Source organism: Amphiura filiformis, chromosome 3 (assembly GCF_039555335.1).
Source record: "Amphiura filiformis chromosome 3, Afil_fr2py, whole genome shotgun sequence".
Classification (NCBI taxonomy): Eukaryota; Metazoa; Echinodermata; class Ophiuroidea; order Amphilepidida; family Amphiuridae; genus Amphiura; species Amphiura filiformis.
Genome location: NC_092630.1, coordinates 83,141,780 through 83,162,079, shown reverse-complemented (window position 1 = coordinate 83,162,079; position 20,300 = coordinate 83,141,780). Strand labels below are relative to the sequence as shown.

The window sequence follows — 20,300 nt, the reverse complement described above, 5'->3', positions numbered from 1 at the left end:
GTACCACTTTTAAGGGCCATATTTTAAGCTCCTCCAATGTTCAAACAATTGGTACATTGCAAGTGTATTTCAACAGTGATGAATGCCAATTGCTGACGAAGTTTAGGAAATATCACTTCAAACTACTATAAATAAAATAACAACAGAACAATTTTGCAAGTCCGAAAGTATGTCCTCCATAAAGCTCATTTTCAGTGTCACTAAATCCGCCATTTTAGGCAAATTCGCAACATTATGAGCACCAAAATGTAAACTTATGTAAAGCACATTTTCTATCAAACAATATTTTTTTTAATCAAACAATAATTTTGCACCATCTCCTGACACACCCTCGAAACAATATTCCATACTAAATGTCAAGTCTGTATTTGTTGCTATGTTTTTCGGACTTACTTGCACTTTTTACATAGCCTTTATAGCTGTGTTTTAATACTACTAGGAGATTACCCGTCTTTCGCGGTTTTACATGAAATCCTTGTGCCCATTGGAGGATTAAGTTGCCGAAGGTATCAGTAGAGTAAACCACCTTCCCATATAAATTAGAATAAAAGTCCCCCGGACAACTGCACAGTGACTAAAATAGGATTACTGTTAAATCTCCTCCCCCACAGTAATGAATTCCACTGTAGAACTACGCGTATAACTAACTGTATGACTTACTCACCTCACCCTTGTAGGATAGGACTACACATTATAAAAAGAAGGGAAAAAAACTCCCACCATAGGACTTCACGGTAAAATATGTGACGTGTCATGTCAAAAGGAGACACTTTTGGGCAGGATCGTAAATGGAGAAATAGCCAAAAATCTGCCGGTGGGTGATTTTTTTACAATTTGGGTTTGTTGCGAATTTATGATGTTATTAATGTTAAAAATATTGTCTGATAGTTTCAGACCGGAATATAACTGGCATATTGTATTTGTTGAGACATTTTTCAAGGTAATTCCTACTCTCAGCATTGTCAATAATATTTTTAAAGGCCGATATCTCAATTTCCAATTTTATAATACCATAACTTCCGAACTCAATATCTTCGCTTAGGAATGTCCGATTTCATTGGGGAAAACGGCGTTGTGGAGCAAAATATCTCTTTATTTAAGATATGTAAAAACCTCAAAATTCATAACCTGCCCAAAAGTGTCTCCTTTTGACATGACACGTCACATATGTTTCCAGACTATCCGCAGTTTTCATTAACTTGTGGAATACATCTCTTTTGATGTATTCCACAAGTTAATAAAGAATGCGGCTGGAAATTTGATTAATTATGGGTTTATTACTCAGAAAATCAAAATTGCAGATGAGAAAGATGTAAAAATGACTTAGGCAATTAGCGTAGCAGGCTGACGAAATGTGATGTTCAATGTTTGCCTTGTTGACATAATTGATTGCTTGTGAGTTTTGACAAATAAATCTGTGTGTGAATAGTTGATTCAATGACCGGATATCAGACAAATGAATAAATATGCAACATTATTGGACACTGGGTGTTTTCAGTGCTTTTTAATAGCCATCACGTGCATTCATAATAATGCGTTCATAAACTAGAGTTTGTGGTGAAATACCACAAATGGGAAAATGGCTAATTTCGAGCAGAATATTCTAATATTCAGAACTCTCACAGTTAAACGCCACCAACATTCGGTAAAAAGATGATATAGATGCCATAAATGATCAAAAGCTCAACATAGGTTTACCTGAGACTTTTCTTGTTTTAACGCACTGAACCGTAAACACCTTAAAATGGCAGTGTGCCCTCGAAGCTGAAAGTTACAATTAGTTTGGGCGAATATTCGCTATCGTAGACAAGCCGTCATATTGGTGACCCCGGTGCGTTACCATTGCGACTGGATCACGTTTTCGTGAGAATCGCAATGGCGATATCAAAAAAAAAATGTATGGAATGTATTATATCAAATTTTTATATTACCAGTCATATTTAAGACCTGAAACCTCATGATTTCAGAAGGAAAACATCTTGCAAAAGCTTACTAGGCAGTGAAACCCATAAGAAATGGCTAAAACTTAATTTTCAAACAGCAGAACATCGACGTGTACAGCGTAGATAGCGTCGTCATGCAACCGCTTGATCCATCACTACGGAAGTAGTTGTGACCTCGCCAGGAAGTGACGTCGGACTACGATAGCGAATTAACTAAAACCCGATGCCATGCATGTGGTGGATGACTTTTGGTAATATTACAACAAAAATGTTATAATGTGAGACAATTTACCATTTCGAAGCATCAAAACCCAAAGTGTACTTTGGCTATATAACTTGGGCAATTTCAGTTATTTTAAAGCAGTCTGTTCAGATGCCACACAAACAAAATATTCATCGTCGTATTTGTATACGTCGCCCAGGCCTAGTGGTTTTTAACCTTGTGGTACAAATTAATGTCTCCTGCTCAGACCTGCTCCTGCTAAGGTTAAGGGGACACTGAAGTGATCATTTTGAGGAACTTGGGGTTTGGTCACCTTTTTGTGATTTATTCTTAATTACATATTGTAAAGTTTCAGCTATAATTTGCTTTTTGTTTGAATAAAATCGGATATTGGATTGCGGAGTTAAGTTCGATTGGAGCAAAAAAGGCGAAAAGAGATTAAATTACATTCTTCCTATACTTTAAAATGCTGCATATTTCTTTTTAATTTATTGTATGTATGTTATTGAATGAAAATAAGAACAACGTGTAGTCGCTTTTCCATTTTAATATCAACACATTTCATGTTGACAAATTAAACAAAACTGACGAAATAACACTCATTATCCTTTTAAAAATATTGGTTAAAATGTACTTTGGTAGCTTTCCCAAAAGAACGAATTACACGATGACAGAATGTAACAACGTACATGAGTGTTTTTACTTAAGTCACTACCTCCCTAATCATAAACAAGTGAATTTCACTCCATATGCACTCTTTTTAGTTTGACTATCACTGTTTATCAGTGAGTGACTTTCACTCATTTTCAACTAAATTTCCATTATTTCTTTTTTTTTAAAGTGAAATTACATTTTGTCTCTTTAACATTTAGAGAGTACTTTCCATTTCTCGATGCATACAATTCCATTATAATTATGTATTTACATTCAATCCACACCCCATTGAAGGCTCCCTCGCACATAGACATCTTGTTTTTTATTTACAATATTATGTCATAATGCATTGAATTGAAAAGCATAATTTAAACCAAATAAGAAATTATCCTTTTGGTATTCATTATTCAAATTAAAAGTAATACTAGTATTTCAATGGACAATTTGGGTTTAACTTTTTCTTATTTTTAAAAAGGTATTTGTTCTAGAAATAGTTAATCTCCATACAATGCATTATACACGTATTTGTTTACGTTTTGTTTGCATCCAGTATACTGGGAATAATTGAATTGAAAATTAAAGTGCAAACGTGTATATTATGCAAACTAACACATATGGGTATGGAATTGTATTGCCCGTAGAAAATGGAAAAATCATTGAATTGTTGAAGTCTTGATAAACATCTGCCAGTTTATATTACCACATTTAATGTTCCATTCCCAAAGTTTGGTATTGTAATAGTATGGAAAATATCTGAATGCGGCTTATCGAAGTTAAAGCATGGCAAATTGAGCGGTATAATGTTTCATATGTCAAAGGAGATCTTCTATTGATGACACTATACGTGTGTACCTTCAGGAGGCTAGTGACTGAACTGAGATTTGTTATTCTGCTTATCTGACATAAAATAAATACGACAGTGTTAACGTTAAGAATGTGTTGGCAGACAATCCTGAGGAGCTTATTTAGTGAGAGTACTTACCCACTGTACTACAAACCTCATTTTACCTTCAAATTTCAAATAGTAAAAAACGAAATGGGAATAAACATTCCCTGGGGATTGGGATGCCTTCATTATTTTGACAAATATTGAATAGGCTTAGCTATACATGTAGATATTTAATATACAAACATTGTCTTAAAAATGCTTATGAAAGCCCAACATCCGGCATACGATAAGAATTGACAGCATAGCATATTTGTAAAATCTGAACTTACGATTTATTTTGGATCTTATTACTGTACGGGGAAAAAATTAATGATAACGTAAATATATCAAATTTTTTAATGAGATTGTTTAATATCAAATACTAAGGACATTATATTGACAAGGCTTTTTAAACTTGAATTGTGCTTATACTTTCGGAGAGAGTGATATCCCAGCAAACACAAAACGTTTTCGACATCATTCGCAAAAGGTTATAAAAGGTTGTCAGCAAACGTTTAAATGTCGGGTTATATAAAGGGTATATTAAGAGTATAAAACGTTTTCATAACCTTAAAAACATTTTTGATAATCTACTGCTCAGCAAACAAAAATGTTTTACAGAAAACGTTTAAATGTCGGGTTATATAAAGGGTATAAAAACGTTTTAATAACATTCCAAAAACATTCTTGAAAACTTGATACAAAACATTCGAAACAGGATGTTATTTTGGGGGTTGAACAAATATTTGGCGAAAAATGTTTGCCCAAAATAGTTTCAATAACGTTTTAAAAACGAATTCATGACCTTTATATAACCCGACATATTTAAATGTTATTAAAAGGTTTTGAAAAAACATTTTAAGAACATTTCTGTGTTTGCTGGGTTCAAATATTTTAACATAATGTTATTTAAGTATTGACACAATATTTGGCAAAAATGTTTGTAAAAATAGTTTACAATAACATTTTTTGAAAACATTTAAAAATATTGTTGTAGTGTGTTTTCATACAAAGCGTTTTAAAATGTACCTTTATATAACCCGACATTTTAATGTTATTAAAACGTTTTTACCTAAACCAAAATCCAAAATATAACTTATTTAAAACGTTTTAAAAGGTTTTTGTGTTTGCTGGGATAATGGTTAGGGTACTTGCCTTTAGTACCGTGCTGAGGTGATAGAAATTTGCTTGGATATTGATGTTTTTGGAGGGATGTCTGAAATTAGTTGGCAACATCTGTAGATTAAATTCAGACGTCCGTTCTCCTGTGTACATGTACAGAGAGTCATAGCTGTACATGTATCTCGCAGTCAGTTTTGAAAAGAGTAGAGTGTCACCCATAATTACTACCAACCTGTCCCGGTGGAAATATGCTTCAATAGAGGCTTTACAAAATAAAAATATACTATTAATTATATATTGTGAAAGTTTGTGTAATTTGTATAACTGTGAACATGCTTAAACCAGATGCAGACCTGCCATTTCCGACAATCACATACAAGACAATTTCAGAAAAATACAGCACTAATATTTTGAGATTAAAAAATGTTGCCAACTTCTGCCAAATGAAACACAGGTCAATTCAAGTCATTTATTTAAAACTAACTGGAAATAACAGCATTTTAGGGTGTTTTTCACGGTGACAACCAAGTCCAAAGACTTGTTCGAAGTCTTATTTCAATTTATGCATTCTAATTTTATTCTTATTACCATCTTATGAACATTCTTATAATCATTTAATTGAAGTGAAACCAACAAATTGAAAATAATTGTGAATATTTAAGATTTTGGTATGTACTTGTTACCTGTATATGAGGGCCTGTGTGGAAAGCATTGCTTACTACTGAAGCTGTTTTACCATTAATAAAGAAAGATTACTAACTAACTATATAACTAATCCTCTTAACTAGTTGGTTTTCGTCATTTAGTGGTTTCATCAAATCTGTAATTTATTCCATCTCTTGCAAAGAGTTGTCAACATCCATTGTATCTCTCTGCATGTTTCCTGTGTATTTGATCAGTATCTGCTCTGCCTGCTCACTTTTGTAATTCAACAAAAGATACGATACGATACCAATCTGTTTCGGTAAATCATGCATTTGCATTAAAACCTGGTAACTCAACCATAGCTGTTAATCAATCCTTGCGGCTGCATAGGCATTTGCGAGAATTTTCGGATAAGCCATTGTTATGCATTGCAAATTATTTTTAGCCCATCCAATGTCTCATTCGTGTCACATTTGAATCACGTATTATGTTTTCCTCCAAGAACGAAAAATATTATAGCATTACTATAGTTGCTATCACTGTAGGACACATGTCTCCGTCTACCCGAGGTAGTAAAATCCTAGAAAAATCAGGTAATCCTGCTAAACCATATGTTGCATGCAATATAGAGCCCACAACTTAAAAGCTCACCCCTAATACTATAATAATAAATCGAAAAATATCTTACAAAATTTGTTTTACATAATGTGGACCAATTTATAGCGTCACCCATCATTGCGTTCAGTCACAATGTTTAATTGTGTAAAAAAAGAGAACGTTTTAATACTAATAGTAGTTAGTACACCTAAGTCCATAGCAACCAGGTTTCATAAAAAACATATGAATAGGCCTGACCTACTGTATTGTTTGAGAGTTGACTCCTATGGACTCATGTGCCACTTTTAACAACGTTAAAATAACCTCTTTTTGTATATAATGAACCATTGTGACTGAACGCAATGACGTGTGACTCCATAACTTTAAAACAAATAAGGTTACACATACCTGTTTACACTTTTACCTTTCGTACAATATTTGTCGATTTATTAACAAAGAATTGGGGAGGAACTTGTAACTTGTGGACCTAGAGTGATGCGGTTGGATGTACGCATGGCTGAAAATAGGGACAGTGTACTTGTACTTTTTAACATTATATGCTTTGTATAAATATCAATATAATTATTTACTGTCGCATTGTAATGCTCATGGAATGGATGTATAAATGAATGCATGATCAAGCACACCTGCATGGTAATACAATGCTGAGATTGATGAGCTGTATTCAAACAAAATTTAATACAGTCATAAAATCGGTATCCATGGAAAATTAAATAAATCAAAATTATTTTATTTTCATCGGGTTACCGATAATCTGATATTTAAGGGTTAAAAAAACAGTTTTGCTATACATACCAATTGTTGTAATTACTGTAAATGAGAAGAAAAATGCTGAAGGAAGTTTCCATGTTTCGTGAAAATGAGTATAGACATTTCCGTCTTCACCTTCCTCTTCTTCATCTTCATCCCCATGACCATCTCCGTCCGTATCCTCTTTATCCTTCTCATGAGTAGTTGATGTCTTTTTATCGTGCTCTTCATGTTGTATTTCCCCGAGAGAAGGCCTTCTATATGATCCAAATCGACAACTCCTTCTTGATTAGCTCTCAATAACTTTAATCCAAATGTGAAAAGGTCCTCGGTACTCATACAGCTGTGATTCCCAAGAAAACCTTCCAAGAAATTCACGTAATTCTTTCTAGCATTGTTTTCACGTGGAAGCTCAAAACTCTAAATATGATTGCACCAACGGCTAGATACAGGATGAGGCAGCACAAGCCCAGTAAAAGTCTCAAGTTGTACTTCATTTTCAACAAAGTTTACAAGAGCTCTGTCTTTTGTAACATTGACGTGGGAATATACCAGTAGCGGCAAGTTTGTTCAAACCATCCTACAAACATACATGTATTCGATCCTTAGCTACAAAGCGATGACTGGAAATGTTATGTGTCCTAAAAGCTGTGTCTATAAATACTGATCTGCTGGAATAATTGAACATATACATCGTCATAAATTGTGCCTTTTGCGACTCCATAAAGAACAACTGTTCTCTCCACCGCAGGTGTTTGCAAGTAATTGCATTATTTCATTGGCAGATACATAGTTTGTATCATGCGTCTGCACAGATCGTTAAGTAGCTCTGGTGAGTGCATCGTGAGAGTTAGTGATCACCATTTAACAGTTTCTACCAAAATAGAACAAAGAGGGCTCACTCTAATCAAACAGATGAACATTGCACGTATAGCAATGACTTTGTGGCGATGAACTATTACGCATGTTCTAAAAGGCACCTGTTATAGGGAACCAATACATCGTTTAATCAGTTTGTTCTCAATTGAAAGATGAGGGCGTTTACATGTAACCGATAATGTCCAGTCAGATATACAGCTTATAAAATCTTGAATCTGGCAGATATGCAGCTGATCATAAATCAAAGTTAAATAGCACTGACTACTGACACGTTTCGATTCCACATGAGCAAAGTTTCAAACAATCAAACGAGATTAAAGATGAAGAAAAACGACTGTTGCATTCATTACAAGCAAAAATACCAGAAATCTTTTCATGCGACAGTTTTGATCAAATAAACATAATGTCCGCAGTTATATTTAACCCGTCCAACACCAAAACCTGATCTTGTTATGACAATTTGATTGATATGGTCGTGTGCAGAATCTTGTTAGCTCCAATTTGATATTAAAAACTTCGATCGAAGTTTTGCCACAAGTTTAAAAAAAAATAACGGTTAGTTCATGAAAAAGAAGAAGTGAAATTTAGCAAAACGCGACGAGGTTTATTTGCCCGTAAGAGAGCTCTATTGTTCCGCTATTGTATCCGCTATTGTATCCACTATTGTATTCTATTCATAAAAGCTACTGCAAGAATCGCGGCAATCCCTGATATTGCAGGTGTCTACCGCCGGCGTTTCGCATTTATTAACATTCAAAATGATCCCATACTCTTACATTTATAGTCTTATTAGTGCTTTTTATATAATATTCAGAAATTGCAATTCTGAAAACTACTAACTTTTGAAGTGAAAATATATATTCCATCGAAAATATATCATACTTAAATTCTATACAATCTATAGGTACCCAACCCAGAAGTGCCCATTTATTTTCTAAATTTTTGAGTGAACACGATAATGCGATTGATCTTCTTACACGTAAAAATACGGCCAATTCAGAGAGAAAATCTTGTTTCTCGTATAGGGCCTACTATAGACAATTACTTTTTGTTGGCTGGCCGCTGAGCTACATCTTTTTACTAATTATAGATACGTCAAAACGTGTTCCCATGTTGAAAGTGTACAAGCTATTTCTACTTGCTTTATGTAGAGAGCACAATTGAATGAAGACGATTTATTTGTGCCAGGATTTCATTTAATATAACTATTTTTTTATATTTTAATAATACCCCATACCTAACAAGAACATAAGGAAATATTGTAAAGGCCATAAATATACGCACTCATGCATAGGGAGACAAACATGATAAAGTTAATCTGTTCTTTTCATTCTCGTTCATTAACCTTTGGAACATTTCACATGCATGGTGTTTGCATCAATGCCTTCTCGGCAATCTAGGGCCATAGGCCTATAGCAGAGAAGATGTAGTAAGAAAGAAAGAAAGAAATGAGGAAAGAAAGAAAGGAAGGAAAAGAAATGAGAAGAAAGAAACAAAGAAAGGAAAAAGAAAAGGAAAGGAAAGAATGAAAGTAGGCCTATGAAAGAAACAAAAAAAATAAGATAAAAAGAAAGAAAGAAAGAGAGGAAGAAAAGAAAGAAAGAAGGAGAGAAATAAAGGAAGAAAGAATGAAAGAAAGGAAAAAAAGAAAGGAAGGAAAAGAGAAGAAAGAAATAAAGAAAAGAAAAATAACTAAAAAGGAAAGGAATAATGAAAGTAGGCCTATGAAAGAAAAACGAAAGAAAGGAGGAATGAAAGAGAGAAAGAAAGAAAGAAGGAGAGAAAGAAAGAAAGAGAGAAAAAAAGAAAGAAGGAAAAAGAAAATTAGAAAACACAGGAAATTAATACAAAAAACTGCTATCAGGGCGTGACCAAAAGGAAATTAAAGTTTGAATGCAGAAAATTGGACATTAAGTCCGATGCTATCAGGGCCAGCAAGGGTGCCGTAATGGTATATAGTATGTTGTTCCTTCAACCAACGCTAGTGATCTGAACCTGAGCTTTGGAGAAGGCCAGTGACTCTAAGATCAGACGGAATATGGGGAATATCGTTGTAGTGGCGCGTGATGGGACTGTCATGGTTGTTTTTGCTCACTTTGATAAAGTATTTTTGTACGAAACGTCAGTGTATAATAATATTAAAACATCGTTGAACAACACCATTTTGTTCAATTACTTTTCACTTTACCATGCGATGTTACGTGGGACTCTTAACTTTTTTCTGCACCAAATAACGAGATTTATATATTTTCTAAGTTTAATAATTTATTTAATTTAAAAAGAAAAACGTCAAGTGTTCAAACTTTAAAGCTCTTTTTCTCGAAACAGCGATTTTGATTTCAAGTTAGATCATTTTACCAAATCAGGGCCGAATTAGGCTGTTTAGCTTAATCATGTGAAGTGACCTCTTAGCTCTTGAAATGATATCACACTGATCAGAGTGATCTTTATGTTATTACAGTGAGGCCCACATACAATGTTCAACACAAAGTGAACGATGTTATAACTTGGAGGGCTAACAAACCAACACCGCCAAATTCGACTGACGTGTGTACAACGTGGGAAACTATGAGGAAATTGAACACTCGTTGTCTGATCATGCATGTGTTTATGGTTCGGATAGCGGTTACTTTCCAGATCTCGTTCCGCTTGGGTTTATTGAATACACTCTATCATCAATATGTCGTTTCCAGTCCCTGTCTGAACTATTGGGTTCAGCTATTAATTTTTGTAATAATTCTTTTACCCCATGCAGCTGATTGGGGTGGTTACGGGTCGTTAAAACAACTAACCGCGAAATGAGGATATCGAACTAGTTTACCCCGCAGGGCTTAAAAGAACCACAAACCGCGAAATATGGATATCCAACTAGTTTGCCCCTCGAAGCTTAAAAAATCACTCATCGCGAAATAGTTTGCCCCGCAGGGCTACAAAGAACCATTAACCGCGAAATATGGATATCCAACTAGTTCGCCTCGCATGGCTACAAAGAACCACTTACTGCGCAATATTTTTTTACCTCAAAAAAAGAATTAATATCTACCAAAAACGTTTCAACACATAAAAAGAGGCCACAGTTTCAAAAATCTTTCCTGTGTGCTTTTCACCCTTTTTTAAACTTGGTCCCATTCAGTAAAGTAGTAATAACATGAAGAACGAGTCCTAATTTCTACATGCAACAATTAGGTTTAAGACTGTTCGAAAGCGGTACAATATGACGAAGGCTATGTATTATCAAAAACATTTGAAGGTTTATATTTTATTATCTTGCGTGTTCATAAAGAGTAGTAGAGTATTATATATACTTAGCAAATTGACTGTCTGTCAACCTGCTATATGTAGGCCCTACATCTGTACATAGGCGCAGAATCGCACAATACGATGAAGAATTTAACAAAGTGAGTATTTGCTACTTTTGCTTAAATCAAAATACATTATAACGTCTTTACGGACGAACATTAATTCATTTACTCTACAAAATGAACACTGACAACTAAGAAAAGAAACAAGTAGCCTAAAGATGACTTCGTATGGGTCTTTAGAAACTTTCATAAATGGGACCAAGTTTTAAAAAGGGTGAAAAGCCACACAGGAAAGATTTTTTAAACTGTGGCCCCTTTTTACGTTTTGAAACGTTTTTGGTAGATCAAATATGCTACCAAACACTCTAAACCCAGCCTTACCCATGCCAGCCCAATTAAAACGATAATACCCGCGCTCTAAAACTGTTTCAACTTTTGACGGGGTATTTTACAAGTTACTATTAAATTTCTTCAAAACCGATTTTGGTCAATTTGTTTAGGAAAATAACCTAAGTTTTTTGTTCAAAATTGTTCAATGAGGGTTGATATTTTTGACATTCTAAAGGTTTTTTTCATGATGTTTGTTTTTCTAATATATTACTTATCTCAATTTTTTCACATCTGTAATGCGAGTGATCGGGCTTTTCACTTCATCTATACTATACTTGAAGTTGTCCCATATCTTCTATCAACATAATTTAAACAGTATTTTAGGCATAGTGAGGTATGCAACGCATCTTATGTCCCTTGATTAGCATCTTAAGTTGCAAAAGTAATGAATAAAATGGATATTTGTTGTAATAATACTTAAACGTTTGCATGATATGGTGACAAGTTCATGTTAAAACCACTTGTCGCTGAGCTGTGGCATTATGTTGTCACACATAATATCTTTAGATATTACGATGTCTAGAAAACAACTTTTAAGATTATCTTCCTTAATGTGATGTGGGCGATAGTTTCTATGGTAGACACGATTAGAAACAACTCATATGCAGTCAATCAAACATTATACGTAACGCATAAAATCTCATAAACAGTAAAGCACAATTTTCGATCATTCAGCATATTTTTTGGCTCATCAAGTCCTTATAATTTTATAATTATGACACATTCTAGTTAACTAGGAGATCACCCGTCTTTCGCGGTGTTTAAATTCATAGAGTTTGGATTTGATTGTTGGCAAGTTTTACATGAAATGTTATGTACATTGGAGGATTAAGTTTCTGAAGGCGTCAAGGGAGTCTCTCCCTGTAAACATTGTAAAGAATAAAAGTCCCTCGTACAACTACACAGTCATTAAAAATAGGACTACTATAGTACTATTAAATCTTCTGCTCCGTAGGACTACACAGTAAAGGAATTCCACTGTAGGAATACAAAAAAGACAAAAACAACACCCCCCCCACCGTAATCAACACAGTAAACCAAATATGCCATTATAGTTGGGAATTGCCAGTTTTACTACTTGGCAGATTTTATCAAGAAAGTTGTTGCAGGCTTTCTAATCGGTTTATAGTATGTGCCTTCAGCCAGTCAATTTGCATTTAATCCAGCAATATATAACGAAGGAGATGTCGAGTGCAATAAAGTGCTCTTCTCTTCCCAAAAAGGGCAATATATTCTTATGTCGACTTGCTGAAGTCTGGAAAATGAAACAACATATCTGTAAATGAAAATGGGAACACGAAGAGCAACCTTTTATTTGTGGTCTGTTAAAAAAAAAAAGTGAATGATTGGTGAAAGCAGCACCATTTTGGAAATCGACATATGTGTAAGAATTTGTTTGCAAAGAGTATATAAAATCAAGTCTACAGTGGACTTCGCTGAGCAGTGGTCTTGGCAGGACAAGTTTTAATCAGGATATAATATCAGTCGTCAAGAACACTGAGTGCGACAGAACTTTGTAAGCAGTGTGTGGATTTATTTTTATGTGCCGGATCATTATCAATCATACTTTACTTTTCATTAAAGATTCTGATTTTGTTAACTTAAACAAAAAGTGTGTCTTGTTGTGTATTCTGAAGAGAAATTGGGTAAAAGGTGTTGTTGGCTTTGAATAATTTACGACTCTTATTACCCTCTTATAGTCTTAACAATGATTTTTGTTAGTTTTGTGATTTGCAAAAGTTCATGTATTTTGTTAGCTTTTGTCACTTTTACAGGCAAACATTTGGCAGAAGGTCCTCTCTCTATGTGCCATATCCAGTGACGTGGGCGACCATGGAATGCCATTCCATCCTGTTCTTTGCCAACCTCAACAAATTGATGTTATCCACACCCGTCCAGGCTGCGATATTCTGAAGATATGTTGTCCTCTGGCGCCCGCAATCTCTCCTTCCATTAACCTTCACCGTAAGAAACAAACACTCCAGGTCTTCTTACCCCATACAGTGGCCTAGGAAATCAAGTTGCAGTTTCTGGATCTTCTTCAGGAGCATCCGTTGATTGCCAGCTCTATGCAATACTGTTTCATTTGTGGTGTGACTTGTCCAAGGGATCCTCAACATTCGCCTGAGGAGCCACATTCCAGTATAACTTTTTTAGATGCTTATTTTCAATTCTCATAATTTTCCTCATAATACAAAAAAATATATATACTTGCAAACCTAATAAAACAAAGTCAATCATAAGATTTTTTTCTAAATGGTTATTTTCAGTTCTCTTGTTTTTCCTCATAATACAATGAAAAACAAAAGTAATAGATTTACAGATCCTAATAAAACAAAGTCAAACATAGGAATAATTTTTTCTAGATGCTTATTTACAATTCTCATCATTTTCCTCATAATACAATGAAAAACAAAAGAAATAGATTTTTAAAAACTAAAATTTTTAAGGAATTCAATAGAGGGCGTGAATGTGAGTGAGGCCTGAAAACCTCATACTAAATGCCCCCTAAATCGTGCCATAGCTGATTGCCTCCACCCAGAAGAGTAAGCAAGTGGAAATATTCAAATATGCAAATCCTGTCATCTGTGTAGCTTTTTGTGCTATTTTAATATGATTCCCTATATCAGCGATCGTATTCCACTCTTTCTTTATTGCCGTTGTTCAACAGAGATTAATTATTGGATATAAAGACAAATTGCAATAAAAATTTTATTCGTAGTACCGTTGTATCAAGGATATTAATTCTTAAAGCAAAGCAGCTGATAAACCAAAATCAAAAGAGCATTATTAATCCTTGCCTGAAGTTATACTAATATATATATTTGTAACAGTATTAAAAAAACATATCAGTAAAAAGGCCTGAAATTGTCTGACCAGAAACGACTGATAATGGGAGTTTGTACTTTGCATGCAGAGCGTACCGGTTTAAGTTGCCAGGAATGGGGGGATATTAAATTCGACAAATATAGACGACGGGCGCAAAAATGTGCAATTTTCGTCGCCCGGATCGTTGCGCCAATATCTTTCAGATCATCCCGTGCTCATCGTGTTTTTATCTAAACTAAATTTGTTAACGGATTGCGAGCGAGAAACCATAAGATTCGAGATGCGCATAACACAATGAGCCGATTAAACTGACTGTATTTTTAACATACTGCAGTTACTGTCCGTTTTCCTATACACAATACACAGTGCTCTTACCATTGACGCGTGACCTCTACAAATAGCGTACGTTAGAAGTATGGGGATTTGCCTAGTTAACGTCGCTGTGTGAAAAATAACCGGCCAATATTAAGAGTACTCTTCTAAAATTCTAGAAAATATAGTTTTGTAACACGTCCTAAATTTTTAGCTAATTTAGATGTTTGGAAATATTCGTACTTTGGTGTTTTAGTGTATGTTATAGGTAATAGTACATTGCCTAGTTAACGTCGCTGTGTGAAAAATAACCGACCAGTATTAAAAGTACTCTTCTAAAATTCTAAAAAATTTTAGCTAATTTAGATGTTTGGAAATATTCGTACTTTGGTGTTTTAGGAAGGATATGTAAACGACAGATAACACCAAAAAATATGAAGAAATTATTTCCAAACCGTGTTAAGGGTAGACGAGGTATTGTAGGTCGAAGCAACCTAAAAATCGACTTTCATTATCTAGATCAATATATTATTGAAAATTAACACCTTGATGTTTTGCAAAAGTTCATTCTACAAATTGTATACTTTGCAAACTTGCTTAATTTATTGTGGTTAATGAGTTATGTACGTTTTACAAAAGTGTTGTTGTTTCATCACTCTTTACAAAGTAACTCAAGAACCGCAGCACCTATAAAAGTATCTCTGTGATATTTTAAGTCTTCTACACGCTCGCTATGAATTGAGCAATGCAGTTTTTGCCAAAACTCACTACCATTCGTAAGATGCTGTGAACTACCAAATCACAACAGTTTAAAATAATTAATAACCTTAAGTCAACAATCATTATGTTGCTCATTTTCAAGAATGCTGGTTAACAAAAAGCAGACCATTGTCTCATTTCGTGAACAAAGGTCCACATACCATTGTTTCCTTGCGTTTCCTTTATAATCGGTTACCCAACTGAAGCTATAATACCAGCTCATTACGATACCGCACATATAAAACAGACACATGTGCACAACCAGAGAAGATCTGATTTAATCAGTTGAGCTGTTTTCAATGAGTGTTATCTTGGTTTAATAGCTTTTAATGGGGTTTAAGTCCTGCAAAGGTCGTGGTGAATTCTACTGTAGACATGACTGCATCATGACTAGTGCTCAACTTGTTATAGAAGGTTAATATAAATCTGTTTTGGGGAAACTGTGCACTTTTGGCGTAATCTATAAACCTTCGTGCAACGACTGAATTGTAGTAATTTCGCTCAACCTCAAATCTCTCGGGTATTTGATGAGAAATCCAAAAATTCCTACCGCTATGCATAAAGTTGTATGTGGGGTCGAATATGCATTCAAATACGTAAAAACCATAGCACTCATTGTTGATTTTGGGGTTTTGTGCAGAAATTGCTTATTTTTCTACGGATATGGACTGTAAACTTGGCATATAAGTTATAAATAGTCATTTCTTGTCATAGTTTGGAAATCGTATGTTTATGAGATTTTCAATCGAAAAATTCAATTTTGGTCTATATTTTGTGTATAATTTTCTAGGATTTTCGCGAATGCACACTGACATTATTATGTGGGCAATATTTGTACTTTTTTGTTATCACTGGATAGAGGAGTCATATATATACATTGGTGTCAAATATAGCAGTATAGGACATATTGGTTCTAGTTGTACTATATGCAGTAGATCTACCTATGTCCTACCTATGTATAATGTTCTGTCACCCTGTCGAATTCATAACGATATCTTGGCTTGTTCTCCTGTAATATGTAATATTAAATACTGCTCCAACTTTTACATGAGTAAAACCTTCAGGGTTTCTACAGATAATACCATGCACAAAGTAATTTTTGATATCTGGGAATTCCCCAAAACAAATATCAAAAAATCAAAGGGATTTTTAGCATGATCTCATTTGGGATTCCCTACTATATGCAAATGGATTTCCAAAATAAATTATACAGGGTACATCACATTTTCATGAAGCAATCTGGCCAGTATCCTGATGTGCAAATTTGCTTACAAAATTTTTTTCACATATCTGCTCGACATTATCATCCACCAATTCTGTTGTCGTCTTCCTTAATTCTTTGTCATATTACTCTTTACACTTCCTGATTTACATCGTTTTTGATCCCACCAAGATGAACCAAAACAGCTTGGTCAAGGTCTGGTCACTCTATCTAAAAACAAATGGACCAAAACCACTCACTAATTGGTCTGGCCAGATTCACTGTTTGCACAAAATAGGATAAGGGACGCACCGTTTGACTTTCAGGGAGTTATGGCGGGATTTTATTTTGGCTACCGAAAGCGTAAATACCAGCCAATGTTTGCTGACTGCTGTAACAATAATGAGTATGAGTATAGTTTGCATTTGCAAATATTGAAGAAGCTGAATTATTTACATAAACTAACAACCATATTGATTTTCGATGTTTAAATATCAAAAGACAAAACCTTTTAAATCGTCTGCTTAAGGTGGCATAAAACTAGGTATGATGCCGTACATCCTGAGTCATGAGGAAAAATTTGCATTTGTTTTTGAAGATTGACATAAACATTTTAAATTTTCATTAGCACGATATAATGGCACATTTTGTAAGATTTGACCAGAACGGAATTTAATTCAACAGCACAAGGAGGGGAGCACAGATAATTTTAACTGAATCTGGATTCGGACCTCGTCCTCGAAATGACCAGTAATGCAAAACTTTTTATAATCTTCTTAATCGCACAATTTTTGATTATTTTCCGAAATGACAAGAACAAATATTATTCTACTACTGTCAAGTAGCCGTCTATTTGACACACACTGCAGATTGAAATCCTATATTGAGCTGCTTTTCAGTGTAAATGCTAACTCAATTTATATATTTACTTTATTGTCTGTTACCTGATAACACCAACATCTGGTAAATGATGACATATATTTGCTTATATATATTTGCTGTGTCACTTTAGAATTAATCATATACTATCAATTTCAATTCATTTTAAAGGTGTGTCGTCTGCCTTTTCGTAATTTATGGTATTGTAACGGAATTTGGTCCGATGCGGTCTGGCAGGCGGGGTCAGGGTCAGGTGCAGAAACCTGGCCAATCCAGAGTGAGTGCGCAGAGCTAGCGCAATGAATGGATAATATTTACATGTGCGTATCAAAACGGGATGGGCTTACCAAAAGCGAGCGTGTGTACCAAAGCGAATGTGCCAAAATTGGGCTACTTAATTTGAATAATTGAAGCGGGGCCAATACGCACCTTGAAACAATGCGAAAAGGACGCTTGCTTACTTATTACTGATTAATACTACTTTTTAGAAAGAAAATCACACAAGACACATTTTGTTTACACCTTGGATAGCAAATATATTAAATCAACTTCAATGTGAACAAATGTTATGGTACTGATTGGTTTTAAAGGCCTGGGTTATTATTATTTGACAAATGCACTGAAAGGTATGGCTTGCCTCAATGAGTGGGTCAGTGAATCAATAAAATCCGTAAAAGGTCAAGGTCACATAATAAAATATCAATAAAACATAATAAATAATGCACAACATGTTATCACTGATACTGATGGGGTGTCAAGCCTTGGATCCAAATAATTTTGGTATGTGTAAATTTTGTAATGAAATTAATCTCAAATTGAAATCCTACTGAGTTTCTTACAATGTGGTACCGAAAAGCCAAAATAAAGGTAGGGCCTTGACTCAGCAGGTGGGCCAATGAATCACTGAAACCAATAAAAGGGTAGGGTTACATAATAAAATATCAATAAGACATAATAAATAACAGCACACATGTTATCATGGACACAAAAGAGTCAAGCCTCAGATCAGAATAGATTGGGTATGAATTTTCTGCAATGTGCACAATCTCAAAGTGAAAACCTGGTTTCTTTTATGTAAACTGGTACCGAAAAGGCATCGAAAGGGGGAACTTGACTCCGCAGGTGTGCTGATGGTCAATAATATCAATAAATATATCAATAAAACATAATAAATATCTCACAACATCCTGTCATTACTGTATAGAGGATCACCTGTAAAAACCATCCACCAGTATTTAATATGGGGACTTGATTGGTTCCAGCCTAGAGAAAAATCAGTAAAATAGAATCACTGGGGCACATAATAAAATATAAAAATAAAGTAATAAACATACACAATATATTGGAACCACTGTCGTATCAGATGGAAATATGTGTGTAAACCCGGGTATGTATGTGTTTTATATGGCCATTAAGTTTTAACAAAGGTGCACCTTGACTTTCACTAGATCTAGTGGACACGAATCTGTCACTCAAATTTCATAATTTCCCCTCAGTATGCTTACTAGGAGATGGGCCCATCTTTCATGTATTTATTTATAAATAAATGCGTTTTACCAGCATGACCTACAACACACAGCGATGGATGACTTTCGTGATCAGCATAATTGCAGCGAAGAACGACAACTCTCTCTCAATGACTGCGCAAAATGTTCCATTTAGCGAAGAAAATCTGTGAATCTTGTCAGCAAAAATCTATCCACTTCTAGTCTAGATCCATGGCAAAGGTCACACACAGCGATTGATGACTTTCATGACCAATATAAATGCAGCGAAGACGACAAATCTCTCTAAATGACTGCGCAAAATGTTCAATTTATCGAAGAAAATCTTCCTCCAGAATCCATCCTGCCATCTCCCAATTTAAATCTCTCGAAGGTCACATAGTTCAACACAGCCGCATGTAAAAATAACCACGATCCCTTTAGGCATAAGTTCAGTCGGTACCTTGGTTCATTCATACGGTAACACAGACCGCTGCTCATGCACGCATACATCTACATAACGAGACTCTCCCAGTAATGCGAAAAACAAACAAATCCGTGACGAGCTGTCTGAGCAAAAATAATTGATAGCCCACGGGCTGTGATTGTCAAATGTCAACAAACTGCCAGATGTAAACAAACAGCCGTGATAGTTGATATCAGGTAATATGTTATTGATAACAAGGGTAGGATTATTGAAAATACAATTCCGCCACACAACCCCCGTCTCCCTCGAAGCGCTGTCCCAGCGCTGACAAATTGTCAGGCATAATGGGTGTACACATATAACTGTTCCATATTGCTCTTTTTGTATGTGTCCATAGCAGTAGCATTTATTCATGTGTTAGTTCGGAGACTGAATGTTCGCTGCCAGCACAAAAGGCTAGGTAACATGTATGCAAGTGTACATAGATTAATTAATAGCTGCTTTACAGCGCTCCTTGGTATGTGTCCATAACAGTGGCATTTATTTTCAGTGTAAAGATCAGCACACAACGTTCACTGTTGGCACAAAAGTTTTCCTTTTGACTCATAACTATAGACTTGAACAGCCTTTGCCTTCTATACATCACGACACTGGCAAATTTGGTAAACATTACATGGACTGTAGATAATTACATGTAGCACCTTCCACCTGCATAGCACACAACATGTATATAATGGCATACAAAATTATTATCTTTGTCATTGGATACTTTAGTTATAACAGCAAAAGGCACATATTCATGTCAGGCAAAATGAATGAAATGAAGGCACGAGTGGAATGGAAAAATGAACGAATGAGTGAATGAATGAATGAATGGACGGATGTATGAATGATGAATGGATGAATGAATGAATGAATGAATGAATGTATGAATGAATGAATGAACATGACCTGG

At 34.8% G+C, this 20,300-nt stretch overlaps 1 protein-coding gene across 1 annotated transcript in view; it reads right to left on the bottom strand.

Annotated features, from left to right (window-relative positions):
- The window catches only part of LOC140147783 (potassium channel subfamily K member 17-like), a 107,092-nt gene extending 99,932 nt beyond the window's left edge, over positions 1-7,160 (bottom strand). The window contains exon 1 of the mRNA XM_072169532.1: positions 6,929-7,160. The gene's annotated coding sequence lies outside the window, so the exon portion shown is untranslated. The remainder of the gene's footprint in view (positions 1-6,928) is intronic.
- Positions 7,161-20,300: the final 13,140 nt, after the last annotated feature.